Source organism: Microcaecilia unicolor, chromosome 1 (genome assembly GCF_901765095.1).
Source record: "Microcaecilia unicolor chromosome 1, aMicUni1.1, whole genome shotgun sequence".
Lineage (NCBI taxonomy): Eukaryota > Metazoa > Chordata > Amphibia > Gymnophiona > Siphonopidae > Microcaecilia > Microcaecilia unicolor.
Genome location: NC_044031.1, coordinates 496459984 through 496483219, shown reverse-complemented (window position 1 = coordinate 496483219; position 23236 = coordinate 496459984).

Here is a 23236-nt window from a genome sequence, read left to right as displayed (position 1 = left end):
AATATCTTCTTTCCTCTATCATCTTGACTTGGAAACACAAAACATTGGATAGCTTTCCTAACCGCCAAGTTATTTAGGGATAGACTTAAATGTGCACTAAGCTAATTATGACATCATAGGTGCCCAATAATTAGGCTTTTATTTTCAACAATGTCTTATAGAGATTTTAATATGCATTCACCTCTGCCATTTATATAGTCTTCACAGAATGTTATTTACAGTTTACATAGATTTCTCAATAATTCTGAGGTTCTGATGTTTCTGTTTTTGTTGACAGCCTCATGCTGCTGTCAATCTTCTACATGCTTGGACTCTTCTAGCTGTCAATTTTCAGCTCTCTTATATTCAGACTCAGAAGCATTCTTTTTAAAGTGTCAAATGCAGTAAATTAAATATAAGAGTTCAATTATTCCCTCATCACAGATGCAATAGAAGACATTGTTTTATTGTACCCCAGTTAGAATTGTAGGAATAGGCAAGCTATAAATGAACAAATGAAATGAAATATATTAAAATTGGTTTGGTTGGTTGATAAAAAAAGATTTTTTATTATTTTCCTAGCATTTCTGTTACTTCTAAGGTGTTACAAAGATAGTTTTGGATGTGATGGGATTTTGGGGATTCCGAAAGGGGAGGAGGCCACTTAAATGTCTAAGTTATAATTTAAACTATGATATTCAGCCACTAAGGGGGCAATTTTATAAAGTTAATTTGACACATATGTAGCTACACATGCGTAAATGGCCTGGTGAACAAGTGCATACTTTGATATCATGACAACTCATACATACATACAGGAGCAGAGTTTGGGCAGAACACACAAGTGCTCAAGGGCAAGTGCAAATTTAATTTCATTTGTTTCGGTTGATATACCGCAAGGGCCAAAGTTGGCTTCTATGTGGTTAACACAGAAAAACAAAATAAAGAGAAAGAATGAAGAAGAGAGATGGGGAATGAAGTGGGGCTAGGGAGAGAAAGGAAATTAAGCAAAAGACTAGAAAGCAGGAAAGGGACTAGGTCAGGATTTAGGAAATGCCAGAGTAAAGAGATGTGTTTTAAGAGCAACTGTGAATTTTGTGTAGGAGGGCTGTGCATGAAGCTGAGGTGGAAGGGAGTTCCAAAGTTTAGGTCCAGCGTAACTAATGACTGAGACACAAGTGGTGTCTGTCTGCAATGTAAGCATGATTTCTTCCACTTATTCTGTTATTTTGTAAAAATAAATATTTGCGGGAGGTTCTCAAGGTCTAATAGTGCAGCAGCCAGAGGATGGTGGACTCTTGGATGTTGACAACAGCAGTTGGCTCAGTGGTGAGTCTGAGGAAGAGACTCTTACAGGGCAATTTTCAAGGGAAGATAAGCTTTTTGGTCAGATGGAGGGTGAAGAATGACAACTTGTGTAGAAATTGCAAGATAAAAAGTTTTAGAGAAACTTGTGCAGGGTGAGAAAGTGCCTTGATAGGGAAAAGTGCTTGTGAAGCAGTAATAAAATTGGCCCTATTCAAGTGTGGGAATTGGATTCTCTGTATTCATCTGAGTCTTCTTCTTCATACTCTGATTGGGAGGATGTTCCTATGGGGGGGGGGGGGGTAGGGCATTTTCAGGGAGTGTAGCTATTTCTCATGTTTACGGTCCTTTGGGTGTGTGACTTTCCTGGCGTGGCATATGTTGTATGCTATTGACCTGTTACTCAGTCAACTGCCTCAGAAATTGAGGTGTAAGATTTTGCAGGATAAATATGTTAATGTATTTTCTTTGTTGACTGAAGATATTGATAGTGAGGACCAGAAGAAAGGGGAGGATGGTAAGAAGTGCCTAAATTGAATTTAACTGGATCATGGCATTCCAGATTTATGCTAGTACAGGTGAAGCCTAAGTCGTACCTAGGCTTGTTGAATCATTTAGATTGGATTCTGAGAATTTATAAAAACTTTGGCAGCTGAGTATGGCTACGTTATGATGAGCAGTTTGGTTAAGGTCTGGCTAAGGACAAACTGGAAGCTTGGAGATTTAGGGATGTGGACATTTGGTTGGCAGAGATAATGCCAACTTGCCCTTGGGCCTTGCAATGGTGAGCATGAGGCAGAGCTTGAGTGACCCTACCTCTCCCTTTTTGGTGGGGATGTTACTTCAGGGGTTCTTGTGCTCTGAAGAGTCTGGGGGTCACAAGCTGGTCCAATTCTCTATTCATAATGATTTAGAGGCTTTATTTCATTCTCTTCCAGCTATTTTTGTTTCTTCGGAAAGCATCACTATTTTAGCTCGCATTCTCTATTACTTTCTACGCAGCCCTTAGGGTGAGCAAATTGTAGGCAGCAGCTAAGTTATGAGTTTGTTCTGCAATGGTATTTAACCAAATTTCTGTTTTCAGAGGTTTTGAAGAGCTTATCTGCTTGTGGGTTGAACCCAGATTAGTATGGAACAAATTCTGGAATCAATGCAAGAAATAACAATAGCATAATAAAGAGTGTGTAAAGCCTCACCATCTAGATAATTGAGAATGGAATGTAATTAGCATAAGGCATAGAAACCAGAATGTAAAACTGAAGAAACTTGTTGGGAAAATGTTAAATGTATATTAATGATGACACCTAAATAACGAAATGAATCAACCATGAGGTTGCAGTGGAGTTGACTTAGGAGTAATGCCAAGAAGTACTTTTTAACAGAGAGGGAGGTAGATGCCTGGAATGCCATCCCGCAGGAGGTGGTGGAGATGAAAATGGTAACAGAATTCAAAAATACATGGGATAAACAAAAGGATTCCTATATGGGAATAAAATGGAATCAAAAAAATTTAGTAGTGCTTAGATAGTAAATCCAGTAATTGGGAAATAAGGGTCCCCTGAAAATGACAAGGACAGACCAAGAATATATATTTATTTAGATTTTGCTCACACCTTTTCAGTAGCAGCTCAAGGTGAGTCACATTCAGGTACACTGGGTATGTGGGATTTGAACCAGCCACCTCTGGATATCAAGTTGGGTGCACTAACCACTAGGCCACTCCTTCATATATTAAATTGTGCACTATGAGTTTATTTAATTGGGCAGACTGGATGGACCATGCAGGTTTTATCTGCCATCATCTACCCTGTTATATTCTTTTCACATTCATGGGGAAACTTGTGCAGCAATTATGGGTGGATCCTCTGCTTTGATTTAGAGGGTTAGATGCTGGCATTCTAGTAAGTACAAGAGTTATGTGCGCTGAATTGCAAGCATTGTCTAATGCTAATTTAATTTCTTATTGGTTTCTGTTCCAGTGTCTTTACCTCTGGAAGTCTGTTTGGCTCTGCAGACATTCCATCATCTTCCAGGCATTAACAGAGCAGCTCCATCTTACTGGGGTTCTCATTGGACCTTGTCAGTATCGAGTATGAGTTCTGATGGCTTGGATTGCAAGGTATGCTATGGGATCAGTTGCTGTAGTCATTACTCCAAGCAAAATGTTTTTTCTTCTCCTTCTTTGATTCTTATTCATTTGGGATGAAGTGATAGTTGTTCCATTACAAGGGTAGATTTTATACATCAGATGATAAGAGACCTTCTGGCTGTGCATTATTTTCAACATACTCTCGTAATTTGGTTGCAAATTGTCTTCCATCAGGTATGGCGGAATACAAGGGATGTCCAAGCTACTAAGAAACTTTGTAAGCAAGTGAACACTGAGATTTCTTAATTTAATTTAATACAGTGTCTTGTAACTCACAACTTTCAGCCAAAGATTATAAAGTACAAGGTACAAACATTAACAACAGTCATAGTAAAAACTAAGCTCAAACTTTGTTAGTCTGTTAGGTGGGATGGTATCAGTGCATGACCTGTTGATAGCTGATTGTTCTGGCTTATACCATTCAGATGGGCTTCACATCTTGGATATTGACTTGGATATATTTTTGTCATCTATTCAAGATCTGTTGGAAATGTGTATATAACAACACTTGCTGCCACTCTTTTTGGGGGGTAGAGCGGTGACAAGCATCGCTGTTAATGCTAATGTCAGGGTTTACGAGCCTTCATCTTTCAAAATTGGCCTCTTTTGGATTTGACAGGCTACCTGAATTCTATTGGACTGGGCCCATTGAGCATCACTGTCAAGGGTATCTTGGGTAGAAATGAGCAGGCATGGTTTGGCATAACAGCTGACTATGTGAGTTGGGAAGCTTTTCCACAGGGTGCATTGAGTACCTTATCTTTGATTATGCTGCAATTAATTGGGCAACCAAAAGTGGGTGTGGAATAGAGACTTGCATGGGAATGGGGTTCGCGGGATACCCGTGGGGATGGAAGCAGTTCTGCTGGGTTCCCGCGGGGATGGAAGCAGTTTCTGTGGGATTCCCATGGGGATGGAAACAATTCCTGTGGGGTTCCCATGGAAGTGTAAGCTACACCTGTGCCAGCCTCTCATCTACCAAGTACCAAGTTCTTTGAGTGCTGTGTCCTCCTCCTCCTCCTCCTTGCTTTAACAGCACAAATGCGGAAAGTCTTCCATTAAGGAGGTGGTAGAGACACAAATGATGAGGGAATTCAAAAAGGCATGGAATGACACAGAGGAATTCTAATTAGAAAATGAAAGTTATAAAAACCCTAAACTTAAATGGCTGCATGTGTCTGGATGTGTCGAGTGACGCTTAGATGGCAACTCTGGCTGTGATTAACTAGGGCAGACTTGTATGGTCTGTGCCTAATATATGGCAATCTGGTTTAGGATGGGCTGGAACATGAGGACAGTGCTGGACTGACTTTTATGGTCTGTGTCCCACAAATAAGATGAATAGGCTGGAGTGGACTTCGACAGCAATTGGAACATAAGGATAGGGCCAGAAAGTCTTCTATGGTCTATTTCCCAGAAACACCAAAGAAAGAACATAATCAAGTATATGAATAGATAATGAGTGTGACTATTGGGCAGACTAAATGGACAGCTCAGATCTTTATTTGCCATCACTTACTATGTTACTATTAATCCTCTTTGCTCCCGGGCTGATGCGCAGACCACAGCTCTGACACAGGCACGAGCATCAGATGTCATCTGACCTACTGGCGTGTGCATGTGGCGACCTCTCAGCACACAATGCCAGTGAATCAGAGACAAATCCTACATGTGTGCACCAAAGTGTTCCAAGTTCCAACTTTTGTTCCTTCCTTGCCTGCAGTGCTGTGGCTCAAATCCAGAAAGAGACTGAGAGAGCTGACCGGAATGGGTCTTGTGGGGATGGGTTAAATTCTTGCGGGGATGGGTGGGGACAGATTGTGATGGGTTAAATTCTTGTGGGGATGGGTGGGGATGGGTAAGATTCCAGTGGGGACGGGTAAGATTCCAGCAGGGACGGACAGGAATGGGTAAGATTTCTGTCCCCGTGGAACTTTCTAGTGTGGAAGGTGGGATCTGTCCCCTTGGAACTTTCTAGTGTGGAAGGTGGGAAAGGAAAGATTTAAGATGTTCTGATTTCAAGTCTGAGGGAATGTATCTGGAAATTTGAGGACTATCGGGGAGATAGCATTATTGAAATATGTTTTGTGTTTAATATGTTTTGTAATTAGGTTAATAAAGCTGTGGCCATTTTATTTACACTTTCTGTTGTTAGTCATATTTTGTTGGGGAAGGAGGGAATGTGAATGATTAGTGTTTGTCAAATTGTGGTATTTTTTAGCAAACATACTGTATTTGTGATCTGGCAAAATGATCCATTAGTAATGTGATCAAATCTGCAGGTGACACAAAATTATTGAACATTGTTAAATTAGTCCTGGATTTCTGACAATCCCATCTTGATACATTATGAAACCTTCAGCACTTATTTCAAAGGATAGGATCAGGACAGTGCCATATTGTTTTGGGATGTAGGCTGGCCAAAAATGTCTCCTTCCTAGAAATGGGTAACTTGGTGGCGCTGGCCTTGTGAAATCCAGCCTGCTTCCTAAGGCAGACCATTAATACCACAGCCTCAGGACCTCCAGAATTATGTCTCCCAGTTAACCTCAGATACTGGGGCTTCTACTAGTGAATCATTTATTTGGATTTAAATTAATTACTTGCCTTCTTTCCAATTCTGTGTGCCTGACCATTCCTGGTGGTGTCTTCTTGATGATTTTACAATAGTTATTTTTAGATCATGTTTCATTTCATTTTATTTTATTGTAGCTGACTAAGAATGATGCTTCATTATATTTATTTTGTTTGAAAGCTTGAGCTCAGAAAATCACTTGCATCACATACAGTTTTAAAAGGCTGGGGGAATGGATATCTTGGGAGAAAAGTCTCATTTTAAAGTAAAATTACACTAGATTATGAGTTGCTTATGCACATACGCTATCTTTGTCTTTTAACTTCTTCTCTCTTATGGAGCTTTGCTAAGACCTGCATTTCGTGTTTGCATTTCATGTTTCCAGCCATAGTGAACTAGTCTGTGCTGCTGTTATATTTTATTGCATGTGGATCATATTCTACTGCCTGCTCAAAAAAGTAGCACCCAGGACACCTATCAGCACTTAACTGTAACCTTGATAGAAAACACAACTGCAATTAGAAGTTAGGCTGTATTTTATTATTTATAGTATAAGCTGTCATGTATTTTCTTCTAGGAACTGAACTACATCCTTTTCATTTATCAGTTATTCCACGACAGTTATAAGTACTACAACTTTATCTCTGCATTGCTTTTCCTTCATCGGATTCATTTGGAAATTGAAAGAGGTGGGAGGAATGAGCACTTTGGATGACAAGACTCAAAGTTAATGGTAATGATAAAATGCTATAGTTTGTTTGCCATTCTCAGCTGAAGGCTGGGGCTCTGGGAAGTAACAGTACTTGGCAGAAGTAGTTTTGGTGTCTTTTGGATTGAGTTATCTTCTTGGTCACTGGCTGTACCTCAGTTCTTAATTTCAGAGCATCATAATATTCCAGTGTAGCAAAAGAATTAGAGGCAATGATTTGGAGGGAGAATGCCTTTGTGTCATAGGTAAATCTACTTGAGCCTACTGTAAACCATTCATTCTTGGGTTTCCTTATCCTTTGTGGCATTGGGAATGGTATATTGGTTGTACTTGGGTTGTCCTGGAAGCGCCTTTAATTGCAGCCAATTCCTGCTTAAGTTTGTTGATCTCCTCTTTCATAGTAGAAAGCTGAAGACACATGAGGCAAGTCCTAAGCCTCAAGATGGTCTGCCTTAGGACTAGGGAACAACAATTATTGCACTGAATGAAAGTCATCATTGGTTAGAATGAATATGAACAAGTGTACTATGGTAAGGAATACCAATCAGCAAGATTAGCTGAGTGTGACACAGGTTATCAGTGTTTATGTAAGGGGACCCATCCTTAAAAAAAAGCAGGCTTTACCTTACTAGTTACCAACTCCAGATTTAGAGTTTAGATGTCACTGTGACCATAAATATTACCTCAGGTAAAATGTTCTGATCTTGAAATAGGTTATTACATTTTTAAAAAATTAAAATCTCTTCCTTCTCTCTCTAAGAAAGAAGGAGGAAAAATAAGTTGTTATTTTATGTTTAATTAAATAATATATGCAGGGAAAATATGTTACACTGATTTATACAATTATAATATAGATATAGTTTCTTTATGAAAAATCTAACTTTCACTAGATGGTATTAAATCTTTTATTAGATAAGATAAATAGATATCAGTAGTATATCTCACTGGCATTTGTCAAACTAATTGATTGTGACAGGTAGCACACCCACTTCTGAGGACATGTCCAAGCCATGCCCATGCTCCACCCAAACCATGCCCACTCCCTGTCCACATCCCACCCCCTTCAATGATATCACCAGATATGGTATCATAGCCCCACCTCTTTTGCATAACCACACTCCTTTGCCTGCCTTATTTGCATAGCCCTGCCTCAAATACCACACACTTTTTGTATGACCCCACCCCAAACCCCACCCCTTTTAGTGGTGTCATGGGAAGTGACATCATGGCCATGCCCCTTTCCCCAAGATGGTAGCTACCACTGGGCACACTACACCACTTCCTGTTTCCACTAGCTGTAATCTTGTATGGAGTCACATGACAGGAAGTGATATTAAATGTCCCCTGACACTACCCCCTACAGCCGTAGAGGAATGTGGGCAGCTTAACCTTTATTCTCACAGGAAAGAAAATAGGCATTTTAGCCTTCAGAATTTTCCTTTCAAAAGGACCTGTTTTTTCACAACTTGAGGCAGCAGGCACAAAGCTATTTTAAGATTAACTTTCACAAGAAACCAATGGGTGGGGGTTCTGACCCATTAGGCTTTTAATACACGCAGACTTTCACTGTTTGAAATTTTGGTTTCTCTTTTTTAAAGTGGACTTCTCCTCTCCTCTCAGCTTTTCAGAAAAAAAAACACTGTTCTTTGTCTGTGTGAGGTCAATTGGTCTGAACTCTCTCCCAACCCCCCTCCCTTTTCTGTATATAGGATCAGAGCCTGGCAATATGGATGAGCAGCTGATGGCCCCACACAACAGACAGACAGAGAAAAAAATCCAGTACCACACATTTTATGCTGTTTGCAAGTTTGGGTGTCTTAAAAAAGGTGCTGGTTAACATCACACTGTACCCTGTCTCTTTTCAACATACATGTACCCCTGCCCCTCCCCACCTCTATATGTGACAAAGCTAGGGAAGATCAAATAAATGAAATGTATATTTTATCAACAGAGAAAGTTACAGACAAGCAAAGTTATTTCTTTTTAAATGAAAATAGTGGCATAACAATGTGTGAGAATCCACATTCCACAGAACTGCTTTCTGCAGCCAGTCTGAAAGAAAAAAAAAAGCTGTGTTGAATTTTTAAAACAAACCTACAGTCCATCTCACCCCCCTTTCAGTGGACCCATTCAGAAGAAACAGACAGAGAGAGAAACTCAAATAATTAGTTTCTGTAAGGTAGATGTACTTCTAGCTACCAGGCTGGTTGCTTGGTGAAAGAGAAAGGGGAGGGGATTTGATATACCGCCTTTCTGTGGTTACAATAAAAAGTGGTTTACATATTATACACAGGTAATTTTTTCCTCCCCAGGAGTGTTAGGCCACTTTACACAGAAAGATGCAATATGCAGCTAATCATATGCCTCCTCCCCACTCCCCTTATATGGCTCCTACCACCCTACAGTGCTAGTGTTGAAACATTCACTGCCCTATGAAGTTGTGTACAAAAAAATCCTAAGCAGAATTTATTTTGATCTGGAGGTGATTGGGAGTTTACATTTCCTTGTATGGCTACTGATGAATATGATGCAGGCTTCTGCCATCCCTTCTCATGCATCATAGTGGGGCCATCTAACAGTGATAAATGTTTCTTGGTTAAAAAAATGTTAGAATACACTTATCTTACAATCCCACCCCAACCCTTTTGCATAACCCTGCCCTAAACTCCACCCCTTTTTAGTGATGTCATAGCCATGCCACTTTTTTCCAAGATGGCCGGTACCACCGGGCACACTATATCAATTGCTGTCTCCCCTACTATCCACCATCATGGACAGGATCACATGAGAAGAAGTGATGTCAAACACCCCCTGACACCACCCCCTACAGCCGTGGAGGAATGTGGGCAGTTTAACCTTTTTTTCACAGGAAAGAAAATAGGCATTTTAGCCTTCAGAATTTTCCATTCAAAAGGGTCTGGGGTTTTTTTCACACCATGAGGCAGCAGGCAGCAGATGCAAAGCCATTTTAAGATTAACTTTCATAAGAAACCATAGTGGGGGTCTGACCCATTAGGCTTTCAATAATGCTGACTTTCGATGTTTTCAACTATGGCTTCTCTTCTTTAAAGTGGACTTCTCCTCTCAGCTTTTCAGCAAGCACACCGTTCTAGTCTGTGTGAGATCAATCGGTCTGCAGTCTCTCCCAAACCCCCTCCCTTTTCTATATGTATGAATGATCAGAGCCTGGCAATGTGGATCAGCAGCAGATAGCCCCACACAACAGACAGATAGACAGAGAAAAAACTGCAGGCCCACACATTTTACATTGTTTGCAAGTCTGGCTTTTAAAGAAGGTGCTGGTTAACATCACACTGTACCCTGTCCCTCCTCACCATATGTGTACCCCTTCCCCTTCCCACCTCTATACATGACAAAGCTAGGGACGATCATGTAAATGAAAACATATATTTTATCAACAGGGAAAGTTACAGATCAGAAAAGTTTTTTTTCTTTTTAAATAAAAATAGTGGCAGAAAAATGCTTTATTAAGAAGCATACATTTAAAAATAAAAAAGCTTGAAATGTATAGTTCAGGACAACACTTTATACAGGGTGTGTTTTGTTCTAACAGTTAAAAGAAAGAGGAAAAAAAAGAAACAACAGCTGTTTTATTCTGCTGTTTGCGAGTTTGGCTATTTTTAAAAAAGCTGGTGGTAAAACTGCTGCTGTTTCTTCAAGATGTTAAGATCAATCAGTCTGCAGCTCTTTAACAAAGAAGATTAATCCACCACAGCTGTCCTTCACCCTAGCCATCCCTGTAACCTCCCTCCTCCTCCCTAGTCATCTCCCACAGCCCCCCCCCCTACTTCCCCTGTAGACCTTCCTTCTCCCTGGCCATCTACCTCATCCACTCCTTCTCCCTAGACATCCCCTACAGCCCCCTCCTTTCCCTGTAGACCCACCTTCTCCCTGGACAGCCCCCTCCTCTCCTCCTTCCCCCCCCTTCTCCCTTTCCTTTAGCAAAGCCATGAGCCTAACCGGATGCAGTCAGAAAGAAAATGCTTTATATTCGGGTTGTTTTGCGCTACAGATAAACAAGCTTACAGAGAATTCCAGCTCTGCCCTTCAACAACAGTAAAAGAAAGAGCAATTAAAATAGTGGCAGAACAATGCTTTTTTTTGCTATAGCAGTATTCCAGCTGCCAGGCTGCTTGCTTGGTGAAAGTAAAAAGGGATGGGATTTGATACACTGCAATTCTGTGGCCCAGTGATAGCCACCATCTTGGAAAAAAGTGGCATGGTTATGACACCACTTCCCATGACATCGCTAAAAGGGGTAAGGTTTAGGGCAGAGTTATACAAAAAGGGTCAGAGTTTGGGGTGGAGCTATGCAAATAAGGTAGCAAGGGGTGTGATTGTACAAAGGGGGTGGGGCTATAACATCATATCTAATGATATCAACAAAGGGGGTGGGGAATAACTGTGTATGGTTTAGACAGAGCATGAGTATGGCTTGGGCATGTCCTTTCTGATTGGCTGTGAACCCAGAAGTGGGTGTGTCACATGTCAAAATCAATTAGTTTGACAAATGCTGGTGAGATATTCTACTGATAAGTAATTGTATTAAATTGTGGTTAAAATTACATTAACTATTGGAAAATGTGTCAATTTAATATACCCAGCAAACAATTTTTAATGATTCAAGGTTGATTTCACTTTCCTTTCTTCTTTGAATAAATTCAGCTGAATTTTTACAATAACTCTATTAGCTTTCTTTTACAGATACTCCCATTTAGGGATTCACATAAGACAGCTTAAAATAGTTTCTTCCAGTTAAGGAAACTGTTAACTAGGAAAAGTCCATCCAAAAATCAGATAAGTATGACTAACTCTTTTAAGTAGATTTTATGACTAACTCTTTTAAGTAGATCTAGGTATATTTATTTCTACTTTCAGTTAATATTAATTATGTTTAAATCATTTTTTTATTGATGACAAGCCCTTACAACAAAATGCAACTTATATCCAGTCATGTAACATGCCATCAACTCATTTTGTTTTTTATTATCCTTCCTATCCCTCCCACCCTTCCTACTTTCCCTACCTCCCTCCACCCGCCCCTCTTTATCTACCCTTTTTATACCCTCCCTCCCGTTCCAACAAGCCATCAAACATCTGGAAAACATCCTGAAACATTAAACTAAATGTTCAGCAATTTGATCCTTGCTCTAGTAGGCAAAGTTCTAAGGAATGGACCCCATCTGTCCAGAAAACGGTCAAAGTCCTTAGTTAGGAAGCGTTCTGGTAATATTAATTATAAAGAATTGAATCTTTTCTTTTATCTTCTGTTATTACAGGTGTACAATAAACTTCCTTTAAAAATAGAAAACTTCTTCAGGTAAGTGTAAAGGAAAAACCTCTTTCTCAGGTAAGTATCTAACTCTTTCCTTTACTCAGAGTTCCTTTCTTAAGTGAAAATTTTTTAAAAAATGTTTCTTTATTCAGTTCTTATATTTGGTATATGTGGTATGAACTTGTGGAGAAGACTTATTTGATTTCAACTTCTTTGTCTCAAATAGGGCAGGCGGTGCCTTGGTACTCTCCTTTCATCCCCACACACTACACTCCAAAATATCAGCACTTGACAAATCATCCTAGTAGAAATGTGTATTTATTATGGCCGCAGCATTCTATATATTAACACATTTTACAGTATCATGCAATTACATTCATACGTGCAATTTACAGGCAATTAAATTCCTGAATCCTTGTCTATCTTCTATCTAGAACATTTCAGGGCAGGTGGCCTAGCCTTTGAGTCACACAGCTCCAGCTTTACTGACAAAGCACATTTTCTGCTTATGGCAGCTTAGTAAAAGGGACCCTTAGTTTTCATTATAAATTTATGTCATTTTTATTTTTAATTGTTGGCTATTTACTGTTTTGTTTATTTATTGTTTACTATGTTTACTGATTATTAAATGTCCTTTAATTTGTATTATGAATGCATAATGGGCCTGATTTTATAACACAAGCCTATGTCCAAAAAGGCACCTGTTTTAAACATCTAGAATCAAACCCAATTGTGCACAAATGCTGATGTATACATTTCCACCTGCTCCAAAGGTGGTCTAAATTTATGCATGTACTCTAAACATGCACTTGTACATTGTATAAAGTATGCATGTACATCGCAACTCTGCCTTTGCTCCAGTTACATCCCTGGGAGTGCCCACAAGCAGATCACATAAATGCAGGTGCACACTTTCCTTGTGCAAAATTTATATGTGTATATTGTGAGATAGATAGATATAGAGAGAAAGTTTTCTGAATGTGAAACAGGCTTTCCACATGGTAAAACCTTTATGTTCATGTTTTAAAAAAATTACCACCAACATGTACATAACCTAGATCTGTTTTTGGATAGGTAATGAATAAATGGATACTATAACAATATCCCTTTTAGGTTATGCAGGAGTCCTCCACCTACACTTGCCAGTGGGAGGGGGTAGTGGATGCTGTTTCAATATCACATTTTCAGTGGCAAGGGAATATCAACCTCACAGGACACCCGGGAACCTGCCTGTCCCTAGAGATTGAAAACATGACATGGAAGCACCACTCCCCACTGGCAGCAGTGTAGGTGGAGAACTGCCACACAGCTTAGAGGAAACACTGGACAATCATAAATGAGACATACTTAGCATTGCAAAGTTTAAAATAGGTAAAAATTATTTGATCCAATTCTACTTCCAAAAATGTGTGCATATATGACGTCAAATGTTCTTTTTTTTTGGGGGGGGGGGATAAGTAAACATGATTCCAAATGAAGCAACTTCACGTGACACTTCTGAAGATCAAACATGTTATGAGAAGAGATGATATTCTTTCTCCTCATAGTTTTCTCGTCTACCAATTTCTAGTCTCTTGATAAAATAAAATTCTACAGACCTACTCATGAGATCTCTTCTGCAATCTTCCTCTTTCTAATGAGTGTCCTGTCTCATAACTGTATTAAATGAAACTATAAATTGTTCTTATCCTCATTCTAATTAAATTATATAGAATAAACTGTATTAAGCAGGTGCTGTCAGGGCACCATTACTGGGACACTTCACAATTAATTACACTGCTACTTGGACTTACCACTACCAATTAGTTTTCTCAGGGCAGCTTATAATTACTCACTGGAACACAAAGCATTCACTGGCACGCAGCAAAGCATATCCCCTGCTTCCTCCCTTATCACGAAGACCAGAATTCAGCCTTTTCTCTGCTCACTCAACACACTGCCCAGGAATTTGAGAGTCGTTTACCTTTACAGGTTCAACAATTGTTTTGAATAAGATTATTGGTTTACGACTGGCCCAGTGGTACTTCATTCTCTTCAAGGGATTACCTGGCACATATGCCATTGCATTCCAACCAACTATACTCTAAACTGCATCTCCTAGTGTTCATATTTCTGAGCACACTTAACTTTGAATTCAAATTCCTGCAATTTAAAGTACACGGGGACCTTTTAAATAAAGTGTGTTAAGCACTTAGGACTAGATTCTATATATGGTGCCTAAAAAATCAGCGCTGAAAAATACCCGCTTAAGCTATATTCTATAAGCCGTACCTAAAGTTCAGCGCAGTTTATAGAATTAATGCTGAAGTGGACAGGACATGCATAAATTTAGGTGCTGCAATTTGTACCAAGGAAAATGTGATGCAAATATGCATGCTTAAATTTACGTGAAGAGCACCCATATTCTGTAATTACATGTACAACTGAAAACTATACCCCCAATCCACCCTGAAACACCCATGGCCCTTCCATTTCTGATCTCCTTTATTGGACTTCACATAAATTGTAGGCACATTAGTCCCAATTAAATCTAATTAGTGCTAATAATTGCTTGTTAAAAAACAATTATTGGTACTAATTGGCTCATTATTCTATTATATTAAATTGAGCATGCAAATCAGGAACACATCTAAATTTCAAGTTCAATAAAGTTTTATTGAATTTTCAATATGAACATGAACAACATAAAATAGAAAATAGTAAAACTATTACACATATACAACAAAAGCAATCAATATGAGAAGTGGAAGGTCAAAATCTCTGTTAAAAAGGTTACAACACCAATTATTGTTCTTAGTGAAGTACAAAATAAGTATGTCACCTCTTGATTTCACAGTAAATAGACTATTAATTCACAAACAGCCCATAACAAAAAGATACACCAATAAAGGTAGGTAAAATCTATAAAGTAATAAATAAAAATAAATAAAAATGATAGTGCATAAGTAGTAGTTCAAGTAAAACAGAAAAGTTAAGAACGAGCATGGTTTTGGATGTATATAGAAATAGGGGGCCACATTTTTTCCATGGATGATAGTATAGAGTATTCAGCAGCCTTACATTCAAATTTGTGAATCATAAGAACAGTCATCTACCAATAAGTAGTATATAAAAGATTCATTGATTTCCCTTTGTGGAGAACCATTTGTATCGAGACTGTAATCAAGATATCAAGGAGCTTTTTTTGCTATTTATCTACGGAATCAGTAATAGCTAATGAGTGATAAATTATGACACCATTTGTTAGTGGGGAGAAAAATGGTAGAACGTCTTTAATAATATTCCATAAAGGGAAAGGGAAATGTGACTTGATATACTGCCTTTCTGTGGTATTTTGCAACTACATTCAAAGTGGTTTAAATATATACAGGTACTTATTTTGTACCTGGGGCAACGGAGGGTTAAGTGACTTGCCCACAGTCACAAGGAGCTGCAGTGGGAATTGAACCCAGGTCCCCAGGATCAAAGTCCACTACACTAACCACTAGGCTACTCCTCCAGATACCCAACATTGCTAGACACATGGACAAGAAAATATCATGTGCACTAACCAGCTTATTTTCAAAGGAGATCACCGGCCATCTTCCGACACAAATCGGGAGATGGCCGGCGATCTCCTGAACCCGGCCAAATCAGTATAATCAAAAGCCGATTTTGGCCAGTGCCAACTGCTTTCCGTCGTGGAGCCAGCCAAACTTCAAGGGGGCGTGTCGGTAGGATAGCGAAGACGGGATGGGGGCGTGCTCACAAGATGGCCGGCTTCGCCCAATAATGGAAAAAAGAAAGCCAGCCCTGATGAGCATTTCGCCGGCTTCACTTGGTCCCTTTTTTTTCAGGACCAAGCTTCAAAAAGGTGCCCCAACTGACCAAATGACCACCAGATGGAATCGGGGATCACCTCCCCTTACTCCCCCAGTGGTCACCAACCCCCTCCCACCCAAAATATATATATATATTTTGCCAGCCTCTATGCCAGCCTCAAATGTCATACCCAGCTCCCTGACAGCAGCATGCAGGTCCCTGGAGCAGTATTTAGTGGGTGCAGTGCACTTCAGGTAGGTGGACCGAGGCCTATATCCTCCTACCTGTTACACTTGTGGTGGTAAATGTTAGCCCTACAAAAAACCCCAAAACCCACTGTACCCACATATAGGTGCCCCCTTTCATCCCTAAGGGCTATGGTAGTGGTGTACAGTTGTGGGGAGTGGGTTTGGGGGGGGGATTTGGGAGGCTCAACACCCAAGGTAAGGGAGCTATGCACCTGGGAGCTATTTTTGAAGTCCACTGCAGTGCCCCCTAGGGTGCCCGGTTGGTGTCCTGGCATGTCAGGGGGACCAGTGCACTACAATTGCTGGCTCCTCCCATGACCAAATGCCTTGGATTTGGCCGGGTTTGAGATCACTGGCATTAGTTTCCATTATCGGCGAAAACTGATGCCGGCCATCTCAAACCCGCCCATCTCTGACATTTGGCCGGCCCCAACCATATTATCGAAATGAAAGATGGCTGGCCATCTTTTTCGATAATACGGTTCGTGACTGCTCTTTGCGGCGCCGGCCAAATAGATGGCCGGCCATCTATTTGGCCGGCGCCGTTTGATTATGCCCCTCTAAGTCACCCAGTTGAGTATTATAAGGCCAACATAAGTTGGTATCCTGTAGGTTACCACAGTGCAATTTACATCAGATGGCTTTATAAGAAATACATAAGTTGGAATAAACTAGTAGAGGTTCTAGGGTATAACAGAAAAAGGAAGGCCATTCTGCATCAGTACCACTCCAAGTGGTATCAGAACACCAGATTTTTTAAGTGGATTTAGTTATGGTATAATTTTTAGATCTCAAGCATTTATAAAAGAAGACAGTGGTGTGACCTTGTATTATAGCTAGATTGTTCAATGTGAATAAGTCAAATTGAACCTCTAAAAGGGAGAATGATTGAAACTGAGATTGTATTGAATGCATAGGCTGATACCAGTCCAAGAATTCAGAAATTAGTAAATAGAATTTCTTACATAACTGTGAGACAGAAGATTATCGTTATCAAACAGATGACCAATGTAATAAATTCCATTTCCACACCATAATACCCAATTAGGCTGATTATTAATCTATATTTTTGCATTATACCATATTAGTGATTTGGCGGATAATCCACTAGAGTGTATAAAAATTGAATCAATGGTTTGAATGGAATGAATGATGGAATGGATGACATCAGATTGAAAAGGAAGAATAGACTTAGGAGCAAAGGGAACACACTGTAAAGGAACTGGCATGTGGTAGACGAGCAGTAATTCTAATTTGATGTATGTTGTAAACGCGTAGGCGCCTATTGTGCCTTAGTAAAAGAGACCCTAAGCAAACTAACCCCTCTCCCTTTTACAAAGCTGCGCTAGCGGCTGCCAGTGCAGTAATGCCAACACGGCCCATTTAAAATGAATGGGCTTTGCCAGAATTGTTGCGCGGCAGCCGCTGGCATGGGGGGGGAGGGGTAACCATGCTGAAGCAGCTGCATAACAGAGAATGCAGGGCTCTCACCAAGAGGTGTAGCAACTGTGACTTTACCACTTAGGAAAAAAAAAATAATTCTGTTGATTCAGAAAATACATATTTACATTATTATAATGAACTATACATTTGCAAGGAAATTTTAAAGGAAACTGGACCCCCATCTGTTGGACCCAAGGCCTCAACAACAAAAACTGTTTCCTCTTCTTAGTGCCCCTCTAAACATCCAAAAACACCCAAAGTTTTACATTACAAAACATTTTGTGTCTATTTCTGACAAACATCCTCAATATTAAGTCACGGTGCATTAGTGAGGTAAATTAGCATAGTCACACAAGAATAGTACCTATCAGTTTCAACATGGCCAGAGTTCTACAAAGTCTGAATGTGGTACAAAATACACTCTGATTAATACAGGCAAAGTCTCTTTTAAAATATTCAAAACTTCAAACACTTTCTTAGCATTTCAGCTGCAAAGATGACTTTTTTTTGGGGGGGGGGGGGGGGGTGGATTCACAAATCTCAAAATGTACTCCTAGTTATATTTTCCGGAGGTTCCATTTTTCTATAAATAAGTAAATTCATTATCTTTAATTAGAGAACACTCACAATGTTCAAGCTTTGAAAGTCTTTGTTCCATATTTACAACTTTTTACCATAATCTGTTAAAAGAGTAGTATGCTTGGAAGATTGTCCAGTTTCCCAAACATTTTTAGTTTCAATTTTTTGAAAATTGAATAAAGACCATCCAGCCCTGAATTTATTGATTATATGTAAACTGATATAGTGTATATTATAACAGTTTGATTTTATATTTCCCCTCTCTATAACAATACGCATAAATGTGATTGACATCCCCAACACGCCTACGCTCTTCCCATGGCTGCTCCCCCTTTTCAGGCCATGTTTCAGCCCATATGCCGGCTCATCAGAAGTGCATCACTTTGACAGGTAGTATTTTTATCATACTTTTATTTTCATATATGAAACTCCGGTTTTATTTGGGCTGGTATAAATACTAAGGGGCCCTTTTACTAAGCTGCATAGGTGCCTAAGCATGCCTAACGTACATGAATTTGGAGTTACCACCCAGCTACTGTGAGGTCCATGCGGTAATTTCATTTTTTACGCATGTCAGCTATGCGCACCGGAAAATAATTTTTATTTCCTGTGCGCAGCGGAAACCGGGCGGTAATCGTCATTCTATGCACGTGGACAATTACTGCATGGTTACCATGTGAGACCTTACCACTAAGTCAATGGCTGACGGTAAGGTCTGAGACCCAAAATGGATGCACGCCAATTTTTATTTTGCCGCAAGTCCATTTTCAGCAAAAATTTTAAAAAGGCCTTTTTTACAGGCATGCAGAAAAATGGCTCTGTGCGCACCCAAAACATGCATCTACACTAGCACAGCCCATTTTTCAGGACCCCTAACTCTCACACTTACATTGATAATGCTCATTCGTTTTACACATATTCACTTTATTTTCATCGCATCTCTTTTGTTATTGGCCATTTATATTTTCACTTTTATATTTATGTTTACTTGTGTTCTATTCACTGTTTCATTATTCTACACATATCACATTCTTTCACTCTGTATATATCCCACATCTTCTGTTCACTCTACACTGATTAGTTTTCTGGATCTCTCTTCATGTTCAAGTGTACAGCGCTGCATACGTCTGGTAGCGCTTTAGAAATGATAAGTAGTAGTAGTAGTAATCTCACCATTTTTCATAGTTCACCACTTTTTCCCATTTCTTTCATAGGTTACTACTTTGTCTTCTCAGTTCTTTTATTATTCCCTCTTTGTTTATTTATTTCTATATATTTATATATTCCACCATTTATTTTTGAGGTCCCCTGACGAAGGCATTTGTGCTAAAACATGGCCTGTGTTGGGATTTCTTGTCAAGTGTATCCTATGTGCTGCACGTGAAGATTGCATTGATAGAATATTTTTCATTATGTTTTAAGAATAAAAAGACTTCTTATCTTGGACTTTGTCTGGGTATCTTCCACTCTTTTGTTTTTGAATGGCTGTTTGCCTATGGAAGTTTCTTTCCTTTTTTTTTTTTTTTGCATGAGCTGAACCTAACCTGGTATTCAATTCCAGGTCAGCTGCGACCCCAGCACCTGCACAGCTAAGTGGTCGAAGATAGGACTGCCTTTTGTGCAGTTATATCTGTCCTCTTAGCTTTGTGGGCATCAGCACTGAATTGAAATTTTTAGGGTCAATTTATCCCTACCTAGGAAGAAATAAATCACCCAAGGCTGCAGCAGTTTTCTCTTTATTAGATACCTTATCAAGTATTTGTATTATTAGCAGATCAGTGATATCTCACTGGGAGTACAGAACATTGCTACACAAGAATTACCGTATTTTTCGGACTATAAGACGCACCGGACCATAAGACGCATCTAGGTTTTCCTCCCAAATTTGGAGGGGAAAAAAAGTGCATCTTATAGTCCGAAAAATAGTTACAGGCCCCCCTCCCTGTTCCAGGCACCCTCCCTCCGTTACAGGCTCCCTCCCTCCTTCCGTTACAGGCTCCCTCCCTCCGTTGGAATTTTAAAACTCCTCACCTCGTCGGTGTGACTCAGCCAGCCTTCTCTCTCTCAGCTATCTGGTCCCGCCCACAAGGGCAGGACCAGAGAGCTGAGAGAGAGAAGGCTGAGTGAAGAGCGACGTGCACGCTGAAGCGCTGCTGCTACCGCGAGTCACACCGACGAGGTGAGGAGTTTTAAAATTCCAACGGAGGGAGGGAGGGAGCCTGTAACGGAGGGAGGGAGATGCCTGTAACAGAGGGAGGGAGGCTACATTCGGACTATAAGACGCACCCCCCATTTTCCTCCCAAATCTGGGAGGAAAAAAGTGCGTCTTATATTCTGAAAAATACGGTACTTCTATATCTCAGACTCCAAAGAATATACAAGCAATGCAATGCTTTTATTTATTATTCTCCAAATATATGTATAAGAGATTCAAGACTAATTATGAGAAAGCAATTGGATTACTTGCCAATGCAGATACAATTGATTGGTTTCTCATGTGAGAGAGCAGCACTGCTTGCACAAAGGTGCTGGCCTGACACTGTCTCTCATCCTTAAAACAGGAAATACAATCACTTTTATATGTCCATTTAGGATACAGGTAATCTGACATATTCACACCTTATTGGATATATTATATTGTAGTCACCAACTTAGTGACCATATATGGTACCATTTACCATACGTGCTTGGCTTTTTTTAGCATTGCTCGGAATCTTCTTGCGAGACCGCTCAGTTCTATATTTCTGACCATATCTTCTTGGGTGTAACTGACTCTGCCCTGTTGGTAAACCGCACCATCCTGTTTATGAAGTTCTTGAACCCTAGCCCTTCCTTATTTTGCTGCATGGTATGTCCCAACAGCTCAGGAGTCTTTCTGGAACTTCAGAGTTCAGATTACAGTTAAAGACCTATAAGCTTTTCTCATTTTTAGATCCTGAACCAAAGTCAGGTTTTTCCAAAGCTCTTAGTTAAAATAATAATATACAGAATAAAACCAAAGCCCGCATAACTGCCAGCTCCTACCCGACTCTGTCCAAGGACTGCCTGGCACTATCTGGACAGTGCAGCCACAGTCAAAGCCAATATTCAGTGGCAATGCCCACTTAAATACAGTGAGGCCAGGATTTTTCGGGCAAGATGGCGTCTGAATAGGACGTGTGTGAAACAGCTCCTCACTCAACTCCCTCTTGCTGTTTTTTTTCCCTTAAAAAAATACATTTCCATGCCCAAGAGACGGGGCAAACAGAGGGTTTACCCTGCTCCCTCTGCAAGACAGGAATTGGGACCGATGGACCGTTTCACTGTTCCCAGAGTAGAATTGACTGGGCAACAACCCTTGCTGCAGGAGGGATCGATGAGAGGAGAACCGACCTACCTGCCTGAGGGAGAGACCACTCTGAGCCCAGAGGAACGGAGTCCTCCTTCGATGCCGGCAATGCTGGCAGACCAGAGCCCTGGATTGACTAGACCCGATGAGGAGATGTCTGATCTGGGAGCAGGGGCAGACTCTGCTAGCAGAACGCCGAGTGCAGCAGTGCTGGTGGTTACTACTGAGAATACCGAAGGAGTAGGAGTTGAATCACAGAAGAGTAAGACTGGCTCTGAGAAAGGAGCTCAGGAAGAGGTAACATTGAAATTATTTCCTAAAAAACCGGAGAAAATAACCCTAGAAAAAATTTGGGATGCTTTGGAATGTTTAGAAGATTCTTTAACCCAGAAACTATCTCCAATAGTTAAAGTTACTCAATCAAATCAAGCTAAAATAGCAGACTTGGAAAAACAGTTGGAACAATCTAAAACTTTTGAACAAACAATTATACTTGAAACAAATCAAATTAAAGAGAGCCAAATAACTTTAATAAAAGAAAATGTATACTTACAGAGGAAAATAGAAACTTTAGAAAATTTACAAAGGATGAAAACATTGAGACTTATAAATTTTCCTAAAGTTCCAGCAGTGGCTCCTTTAATAACATTCAAAAGATATCTTTCTGAAGTATTAAAAATTACTGAACAATTGTTTCCACCTGTAGCAAGGATTTATTATTTGGCTCCCTATGTTAAGAAACCAAGTGAGCGCATAATACTATCTATGGAGACCCCATTTGAGGAGCAAAAATTTGAATTTATCACAAATAATTGAAGATGAACTATGTGGAGTACAACCTGCTACATTAATTATAGACTTTGTTCTACAGCCGGAACGGGACTGGATCTTGAAAACTTTCTTTAAACATAGACATGAAGTCTTTCTGAATTGCAAAGTCAAAGTATTTCCTGATATTGCTAGACAAACTCAGAAAAGACGTCAGTCTTTTTTGAAACTTCGTGATCGTGTATTGTCACAGGGGGGAATTTTCTGGCTTAATTTTCCTTGCAAATGTGTTGTTAAATTTCAATCAATTAAATATGTTTTCTTTGAGAGTGATCAATTAGCAAAATTCCTGGACTCCAGACAAGAACCAGCCGTAAACTCTCTTGTGCTTCCTCCATTAGTATCTACTCCGTGATAGGATAAGTGGGAACATGTTCTATTTATTTTTTCCTATGTTAACCAATTTTTGAATTGTGCCTTGCCTATAATTGTGGACTTTAGCAGTAATTATCATTTAATAGATTTTCTTTATAAAATATTTTCTTGTATGGTATGATAATACTCCTTTTCTGTACAAGTGTATCTTGTAAAATTCATTAAAATTACAAATAAAAAAAAATAAATAAATACAGTGAGGCCAGGCTACTCAGCATGGTTTAAGTAAGCAGGAGCCTCACCTGCTCACTTAGGGGTCCTTTTACTAAGCCATGGCAAAATGTGTCCTGCCGTAGTGTGGGCGCATGTTTTTGGCTTGCGCCAGGTCAGTTTTTACCACATCTGGGAAAAGGGGCTTTTTTTCAATAGACTCTGAAAAGGGCCTGCGGTAAAATTAAAACCAATGAGCACCTATTTATGGCCTGAGCCCTTAACGCCACCCATTGATCTAGCAGTATGGGCTCACAACCTACACACGTGGCAACCGGTCGGCGCGTGTCAACTGCCAATTAAAAAAAATGATTTGTCCCAGCTGTTTGGGCACACACCAAATCCAAAATTACCACCAGGGAACGCACTAGCCTGGTAGTAGTCTCGCTTTGGCATGTGTTGCATGTGTAT